The sequence below is a fragment of the Lepidothrix coronata genome, unplaced genomic scaffold, assembly GCF_001604755.1.
Source record: "Lepidothrix coronata isolate B3197 unplaced genomic scaffold, Lepidothrix_coronata-1.0 Scaffold106, whole genome shotgun sequence".
In the NCBI taxonomy this organism is placed as follows: Eukaryota; Metazoa; Chordata; class Aves; order Passeriformes; family Pipridae; genus Lepidothrix; species Lepidothrix coronata.
Window position 1 is genome coordinate 152,599 of NW_016690286.1, and position 9,660 is coordinate 162,258.

Here is a 9,660-nt window from a genome sequence, read left to right on the forward strand (position 1 = left end):
GCCAATAGTCCTGTATAGCCTACAGGTTATATATCTGAAGAAAATAAACAAAGCAAACCTTCTTTTTGACAGAAATGTTGAGTTATCTATGTAGGTAGGATCCTATTAATTTTGAAAACCCTCATGCTTCAAGTACTTTTCCCTGCAATAATCAGTTCCTCCTGCAAGATAGCCTTCTAGACTCTGTGTTTGGTTTTATGTGATTCTGTGAGTATCTTGGTTATCTACTTTCTGATTCATAAGGAATTACATTAAAAGGGATGCAAGCTATATTCATGAAAGTATGGTATTTTATTACATTTCCCAGAAGACGCAGTAGCTTATTTGACAAGCGATTTTCCTGTCCATATTTTTTCTTTATTCCTATAAAAAATTAAAAAAACCCTTTACCCCTCCAAAATAATAGATCAGTCCCTCCAAATTACAGACCAGAAAAACCCTCTAAACCCACAAAGAGAATAAAAAATATCTTTCATTTATGTTAAACTCTTGCTGAAACACAGTTTGCAGTAGTTTGGATATAGTGCATTGCTAAGCTGCTTTTTTGGGTGGTAAAGGTGCAAATTCCTCTTGGGCCTTTCTATATCTTACCTGGTTTACTTTGGCTCTATTTTGAATGCCAAAGTATAGTCCTGTACTCCCCAGCAAGTTACTCACTTCTTTCCATTTTCCATTTTAATGAAAAGTAATTATTTCACGTATTTTATGTATTTTCCATCATCATTCCCCATTCAGTTATACATCAGCAAAGTTCATAATCCTGATTCTGATTTTATAGCTGTAACATCAGTAAGTCAATATGTCCTTTTTAGACAGATGTTAGTTTACTGTTTCCATATTGCAAACAGCTGGAAGATGATTCTCGCTGTATCCTGAGATTACAGAAAGTTCTGTTGGTACTATGCCCAAACTAATTGAGCATATTTCTTAGCAGCAAGGGTTCTGTGCTGTCCTAATTGCAGTTAAACTGCTGTCTGTTAGCCCAGGAGGCAGGCAGAGCTTTATTGCATATGCCTTCAGACAGGTTAATGGTGTTGCCATTTACATTCACGGCAATTCTTCTCTTCTGTACCCATCCATGGACTTGTATGCACTTTGATTCTGAATTTTGAAAGAAGGCGTGAAGATAATAATAGATATCTTCAATTAGGCTTTAAAAAAATGGCTAGAAAACACACTTTACTAAGGTGATTTTTAATTTGGGAATTTGCAAAGTTATGTGCGGTCCAGGACAGTACATATAGAACAGTGTGTAACTGGTGTTTGCCTGGAACCTGAGCCAGAATTGTCTCTTCTGAGACAAATTCTGTAGTAAAGGTATTTCTCCCTCAATTTTGCTAGTTCCTTCACTGTCCTTCCCCATGATGGATAGCCTCCATCGAAGCTATTCAATGGTGTAATATTCCTATTGTAAATAAAACCAGAAAAAAACCCCAAACTTTATCTTGTCATATTAATGATCTTCTAAACAAAGAACTAAGTCTAACTACACCTGACCATTTGACACTGGAGAGGTTTTGCTTTCTGAAAAAAAAAATAATTTCTAAATAAGTCATTCTTTGTGAAGTTAAATAACTCTATATGCAATGAAGTCATTCATCTAATTAAAATTCATTTTGTTATTACAGACTAAATTAAAATGACAGTGAAAGAACAGCCTCAGGTGTGTGACTGTGCATTTTAAAGTGCTACATTTAGTGTTTATGCAGAAGGTTTTTATATTTTAGAAAGTGATTAGCACCTTGGCTGTACTGCTTTCAGGAGATTTTTCTTTTAACAGTGCATAAGATTTCAAGATTTTCTTTCAACATCTGACCTACTTAGGAAAAAAGTTCTGATTAGTACCATGTAATGTACTCCCTCAATTTTGGAAGTGCCTTTGGGTAATGTATTGTAGAGAAAAGTAATCTTATCTAGTAAATGGACCCTATCACATTTTAAGATATAGATTTTTTTTCCCCCTTCTATTTTCCATGCTTAATTTAGTCCTCAGATGCATCCCTGTTTAATGAATCCACATTCAACTGTTGTACTTTACTGATAGCTTAATTCTGTTTGCATACAAATTCTTTTCTTCCTTGGCTGATTAAAAAGAAACCGTCCCTTTGAAGTCAGGTGGCACAAACAGAGCCTAACAAGTTGTTAGTTGCAAAATTAAGCTTTTGGTTATTCCTCATTTTCTGAGTTCTGTGAAGCAGTCTGTAGGTGGGAGGGCCTAAACAACTGTGTCCCCAAAAGGCAAAGGTGACCAATGACTGTGGGTTATGCTTCTAGTTGGGGAAAACCCGCGAGCAAGCCAAACGCAAATTAGCAGTAACCTCCTGTAGTGGGTTGACCTTGGCCGGGTACCAGCTGCTCTCTTACTCTCTCACTCTCCCTCTGCAACTGGACAGAGGAGAGAGAAAAAAAAACAGCTAAGGATTCATGAGTTGAGATAACAGCTGGGAGAGGTCAATTACCGATTACCTGCACAGGCAAAACAGACTCAAAGTGGGGATATGGATTAAATTTATTACTTACAGGATAAGAGCCAAAGAGTGAGAAATAAAAGTCTTAAAAATACCTTCCCCCCACCCCTCCTTCCGTGTTCTCCTTCCTCCTCCCCAGCGGTGCAGGGGGACGGGGAATGGGAGTTGTTGTTGTTATTTCTGCTGCTTCTCAGGGAGAAGAGTCTTTCCCCTGCTCCCGTGGGGTCCCTCCCACGGGAGACAGTCCTTGATGGACCTCTCTGGCGTGAGTCCATCCCTTGGGCAGCAGTTCTTCCCAAACTGCTGTGCCGTGGGTCACTCCTCCGTGGGGTGCAGTCCTTCACAAATGAGCTGTACTGATGGGGGTCCCCCCCATAGGGGCCACAAGTCTTGCCTGGGATAAACCTGTTCCAGTGTGGGCTTCCCTCTCCACGGGCTGCTGGTCTCCAGCCGGACCCCGCTCCATCTCAGGCCTCCCGCGGGGTCACAGCCTCCTTCATGTATCCACCTGCTCCACCATGGTCTTCACCATGGGCTGCAGGGCCACAGCTTTGGCACCTGGAGCACTTCCTCCCCCTCCTCCTGCACTGAACTTGGTGTCTACATTGTTGTTCCCATGTTCTCACTCTGCTCTTCCCTGGCTGGAATTTCTCCTGCACAACAATCTTCTGTTCTTAAATATGTTATCACAGAGGTGTTACTATCACTCCTGATTGGTTCGGCCTTGGCCAGTGGCAGGAAGTCTGTCCTGGAGCCAGCTGGCATTGTCTCCACAGAACAGGGGAAGCTTCCAGCAGCTTCTAACAGAAGCCACCCCCGTAGTCCCCACAGCTACCAAAACCTAGCCACAGAAACCCACTACTAGACTGAAGTGGGAGCAGGATGGTTTGGAAAGGACTCCATACTTCTCATTTCTTCCTCTACCAGCCTTCCCATAATGTGGAGCATTTTTTACTGAGATAATAGGCATTCACCTGGGAATTGCTGAGGGAGTTCCTAAATATTTCTCATTCCAGGTAGTCAATAACTACAGGAAAGACACTGCATCCCTAAAGAAGTTGGCAGTTATTCCATTTCTTTCCTTGAATTTCAGGGTTGACAAGAGGAATAACTAATGTCTTAAAAAAAAAAAATCTAAAAAAAGGTGTCTTCTGTGCTGCCTCACTGCTTCAGATGGGACTAGCAGACTGGCATGGTGGGTGAGACCTGTCTATTGCCACCAAAATTTGCCTGAGAAAAGACTGAATAAATCCCACTTGGTTGATAGATCATGTAAAGAGTCATAAAGTTTTAGGTAATAAATTCTTGATGGTGCCTTTTGTACTTATAAGTAACCTTCACGGCTTTTTAGCTTTAAACGCTTACAAAGCTACAAGAGTGATAACTAATTTTTAGTGGTTTGGGATTCTGCCCAACCCTATTCTGAATTCAGATGCCAGACATGTGTATAAAAATGTGGTGTAGGTGTAGTAGATGATGAACATGCTTAATATCAAAGCTAGAGTGAAGGCTTGGCAAAACTGAGTAAGGCAATGTTAATGTAATAAAATGAAATGCTGTCCTCATAGAACAATCCTACCAGTTCAGCCTTTGGTCTTTTAGAGCACTGGTTCCCAGTTTTCCCTGAATCATGAGTAATGATTGTGAATTCTGAATGAATAAAGCATTGTGGGCAACCCCATGGTTTGCTCTCTGTGTTAAACTGATGTGTAACCCTGGACACGTACAGGTCTTGGATTTGTGTCCTGCCAGCTGAGGTCTATTTCTTTTCTTTGCAGCATCAGCTTAATTATATTTTCTTACTTACTCAATGTGGTACCTACAAACTTTTCTCCATAAATATTTTAATGATAAGAAGCACCCTTTTAATGAGACATTAATTCTATTTTGTAACAGTTAAATATTTTCAGTGTTGCATACAGTAGATGTTTTTATTATTGAGACAGAAAATTCAAAGTTGATTTATTTCTACTTTTTGGTCTAACTGTCTGTTTGTGTGGGATAAAGAAATAGTTATAAAGGTTTCTAGATCATGTTCCCTGTATGATATTATGAAGAGCACCATCTTTCAATATTTATAAAGTTGGTTGATAGCAATCCTACATAGACATATTTTGCATTTTTTTCCTCAAAGTTACTGCTTGCACTACTGTCAGTGGAGTCAGATGGCAGATATTTGGGGCACATATTATCAGTCTTTAGGAGAGCTGTCTTAGTCTCACCAAGGGACTAGAAACCTGCAGAGAAAGGTTTTTATTTTTTATTTGCCCTCTTTCTCCTTCATGTATTAACGTCGATAAGGAATGCAGTACTGGATTACAGTTATTTATGCATCTTGATATGTGACATCTGTGTTTGACAAATACTTGTCTGCACTGTGTTATCTGCTCTGAAATGCCAGAACAGTGTTTTGAATTTGGTCATTCACATCATAGAGCCATTCCCTGCTTCGTAATGACAAAGAATGGAACACTCTCCTAAACATGGCCTTTCTCTTATTTCACTTTGCCTTAATCATTTTACCGTACTTAAAAATACCACTTTGAGCATAACTACTTCTGTTTTCTTCCTCAGTCTAATTGCCCTTAATGGAAATTGATATTGTAAATGATTGTCATTTGTTCATAAGCCTGGCAGTGAGCAACAAAAAGTCTTATCTAATTTGGAGAAGTAAATGAGCATAATGCCAAAACATTTCAAATAGTATTACTTGCTTCATATTTATATTACAAAAGTATTTTGAACAATGTCACTATTTCCTAGATTTTCCAAGATGCTTACTTTGTCAAAATAGTTTGTCATTCAGTAAAATTGCATTTTCCTTAAGAGGTTAACTAAGTCCATGCCAACAGCAGTGGAATATGTGAATTGGTGTCCAGGCCTAGAAGTGCATCTGAAGGACTAGCTAATTAAATCTTTGCTCTTGTAAAATCATCTTCAGTAATAAATGTCTAAGTGTCAGGCTTTATCAGAGAAAATTTTTGTTTTCATGCATTAGGTAGAGATTTTTCTAAATATGGATCCATGCAGATATTGCAGTGATTAAAAAAAAAAACACAAAAAACCCCCAAAAAAACCAACCAACCAAAACAGAAATTCCATTATTATTTATTATAATGCCATTTCAGTATTCAGAGTTGCAGTTTCACAAAGCAATTTGCACAACTGAAGAAGAGTTGAAATATTGTAAGAACCCTCTGAATGCTGCCCAAACCACTTATTTTTGATTTATTTGACTTGTATAGTACAAGGTAATGATTATGGTGGAAATAGGTGCAGGAATTGGAATTTACATAAAGATTTTCTTTATATTGACTGAACTAAATTTGTGCATCTCTAGGTTCAGTGTATGCGAACGGTCTTTTTTATTCCCTACAGTATTTCACAATATAGCTGGTCTGACTTTTTTTGCATAGTTTTCTTTGTCTACTATTTCGAGTTCAGATTTGTAAAAGAAATGTTAGATTGATACCAAATTAATTATTTCAATGAATATGCTGACATTATGAAAATAGATTGCTACAATAGCTCCTCAGTTACTTTGTAAGCTAATTTATTACTTAGATATTTGTCAGAAATGGAGACCTGAACTTTGTATGGAGGCCTTTTTAATAACTTAATAAAAGTGAAATAACAGACTTCCACAACAATCAGATCTGAATAAAGCAATCAGTTGCTGGTCTGAATGGTGGGTTCTTGCAACAGTATCTTCATCTTGATTGTATTATACTCCCCAAACCACAGTTCCACTGAATTCTTGCAACCCAGCTGACTCATGGTCTTTGTGCCCTCTGTGGCACGTCCACATTCATTGCTATAGAGTATCTTCAACTGTGTACAAATCAACTCCTAGGAAATTTTAACTACAAAAGCTATTGTATGTGACCATTTGTGCATCTAGAGGAGCAGTTCACTGACTGTTTGCAAGTGTCTTACCTGTGTACAATTTGGTTAACTTCGCTGCAGAAACTGCCTGAGCATCTCTCTGAAATGGCCAGAGACTCCATTCAGGATGTTAATCAGCATATTGAACCAGATGAGTTTGTCAGGGCACAGCAGGACCTGCCTGGGGGAATCGATAGAACCATCCAAAACTCCCACGTGGCAAGCTCCTCTAGCGATTAGTCAAAATACATATTTGCAATCAGAGTTGCAAATAGATCCTTTTATTTCATCCCTGTAGAGAGCTACCTGGGGAGTTCCTGAGCCACCCAAGGAATTAAGGACTTATGTGCACTGCATGCACACACAGACACAGCCCTGTTACCAAGCTGCACCAAAATCAAAATATATACCGACCTGGAGAGAAGAGGGATCAAGAAGAGCTGATTGATTTCTCAAGGATCTCCCCATGCAAGCTCAGGAACAATCCATCCTGATGTATAGGCAGTAAAGGAAAACTTCTGGGAACCTGTATGCATAAACAAAAAGCTCCTAACACCAATCTGACATCAAAAGTAGCCTTCAGGAAGTGGCGGCAGGGACAGGTGATTCTGGAGGAACAGGGAGATACAGGGTTTAGAAAGATGAAGCTTTGGAGTTGAACCTGGTAAGGGGTGTTTAAGAACAAGAACAATGAGAAGTGCTTCTGCAAATGTATCAGCCACAAAAGGGAGATTGTGGAAACTGTCAGCCCACTACTGAATGGCATAGAGGATCTGATGACAGGAAACATGGAGAATGCTGAGATGCTCAATGCCTTCTTCACCCTGTCTTTGTTGCTGACCTTCAGGAATCAGGCCCATGGGACCTGTCTGGAGCACAGAAGACTGACCCTCAATACAGGAAGATTGAGGAACGTGAACTGGACATGCAGACGTCCATGGGAGCTGATGGGATGCACCCATAGGTATTCAGGGAGCTGGCCAATGCCATTGTGAAGGCCACTCTTGATTGTCCTTGAAGGACTGCGGTATTTGGGACAAAGAAAACGTTATTCCTGTCTTCATGAAGGGCAAGGAGGAAAATACAGGGAACAGTCCGGTCATCTTCAACTTGATCACTTGGGAGAGTGAGGGACCAAATAATAGAGGGAATCACTTTCAAACATATGAGGTAAAAGAAGATGATTAGGAGTAGTCGGTGTGGACTTAGAAAGGAGAATCATGCTTCACCCATCTGATAGCCTTCTGCAGGGGAGAGTCATGGATTTTGTTTATTTATACTAGAGTAAGTTTTTCAGCACAGTCTCCTATAATATTCCCCTGAATGAAGTATGGATAGAGAAGTGAACAGGGAGGTGGAGTACAAATAGGCTGACCTGCCAGCCTGAGAAGTTTTGTAATCTGCAGTCCATGGTCCAGCTGGAGGCCAGTAACTAGTATGGAGTTCCCCACGGGTGGGTAACTAGTGCCAGAACTGCTTAACAGCTTCATCAAGGACCTTGACAGGTTGGAGAAATGGACAAAGAAGAATCTTATGCAGGACTTTGCATTTTTCTTTGTTGAACTTCATCCTTGGGTGGAATAACCACATGTACCAATTCTGACTGGGAGCCAATTGGCTGGAAAGCAGCTTTGCAGAAGAGGACCTGGAGATCTTGGTGGACAAGTTGGAAAAGAGCCAGCAATGTGCCATTGTAGCAAGGAAGGCCAACAACCTCTTAGGCTGCATTAGGCAATTTGCTATTCAGATATGTGTCTCCCCTTTGAGAACAGTTCAATATATGATATTTTGGAAAACATTTAAATATCTACGCAAGCAGTTTATTTTTTTTAAACATAGCTGAGGAAAAAAATGATGGTTTGTACGTTGTTTCAGTCCTCTTAGATGCTTTTTTTTTTTAATACATAGCTATAAACAGCTTTTCCAGGGGCTTAAAAATCTGACTGCTTTCAGGGAAGTTGCTGGTTTTGATTCAGTTGGTTATACTTCCCATTCCTCTTCCTCCCTCAAATAAGATTCTCAGAAATTAATGTGTAAGCATGAACAATTTTATCAGAAAAATAGTGTTTGTTGGAAGTTGCAAAATCAGATTAGCTTTATTTTGTCTTTCCAAATCTGCTGTATTAGACAAATTACACTTTGATAGCAAAAATCCTTGTCATTTTTTGTACTATTATAGTGATATACTGGGAAAAGGCTAATCTAAAATACAGCTTCCATAGCTCAAAGGTCAAATCCTGCTTTCATGAATCTTACAGTATGTGGTACAGATTCTGTCTTTCTGCAGTTATTGAAAATGAAAACACTGTTGGGCATGTACTACTTTCACTATGCAATTCTCAGGGTACCTGTTTGACATGAATAACCTAAGCCTTGTTTTGGCTGTCTTAATTAGCATCCTTCACCACACCTCCTGAATGTGAAAGAAAAAACACTAATCCATACCCCTGACACAGAGATTGTATGGAACAGTGCATGTGGAGTCATGTACCATTAGATGTATTTCTGAATATCCGTGTAAGTTGTATCATCCAGAAGCTTCTTTCAGTAGCTCAATTAAAGAGATAATGTCTTCTCACTAGTGTTTCTTCAAGCCAAACCTGAGAATCCAGCCTTTTTTCTTGGCAGATATTTCTTTACCCTTCGGGTACTTTCACAGAAGCTTGTTAGAGACTCTGAGTATGTAACTATAGCAGTAAAAATACAGGGAAAGTTAAAGAAAAAAAGCTTTTAAAAAGTAGAAAAAAGATTATATGGGAAATCTCCTACCATATGAAATGGCTGGAAGCCATGGAGGTTCAGGGAATGACATTTACATCTACCCTGCCCATCTTGACACATGGCATAAGCTTTTGTAAAGTCCAAACTTAAAGGAATGGCTGAGGTTTTCTTTGCAAAAAAGCAGTTCTTCAAGGACTTTTTGAAGCTCCAGTTTAGTTCTGAGGTGAACTCAGATGAGGCATACAGATGGAAAAGTGTTTCAAAATCTTATACAGGACTTTTATACAATTTTAAGATATACGAAACAAAATGGGAAAGTTTCTATTTCTTGGAAAGGCTTTTGAGACTCATTTAAATGACACAGAATAGCTCTCAACACTGCAGTGTCATGCAGAAGTGAAAACGTTCCTGCAGGATCTCAGGTCCACACAGCACCTGCTTTGGGCAAGCTGGGCAGACTCTGAGGTGGGGGCCAAGAGTTCATAAGACAATATCACGGTGATGAGGCACATCCTAGTTTTGGGCTCCCTTTCCCTTTCCCTTTCCCTTTCCCTTTCCCTTTCCCTTTCCCTTTCCCTTTCCCTTT

At 39.5% G+C, this 9,660-nt stretch overlaps 1 protein-coding gene across 1 annotated transcript in view; it reads left to right on the forward strand.

Moving 5' to 3' along the window:
* The window catches only part of HDAC9 (histone deacetylase 9), a 392,579-nt gene that overhangs the window by 5,784 nt on the left and 377,135 nt on the right, over positions 1-9,660 (forward strand). The window lies entirely within an intron of this gene.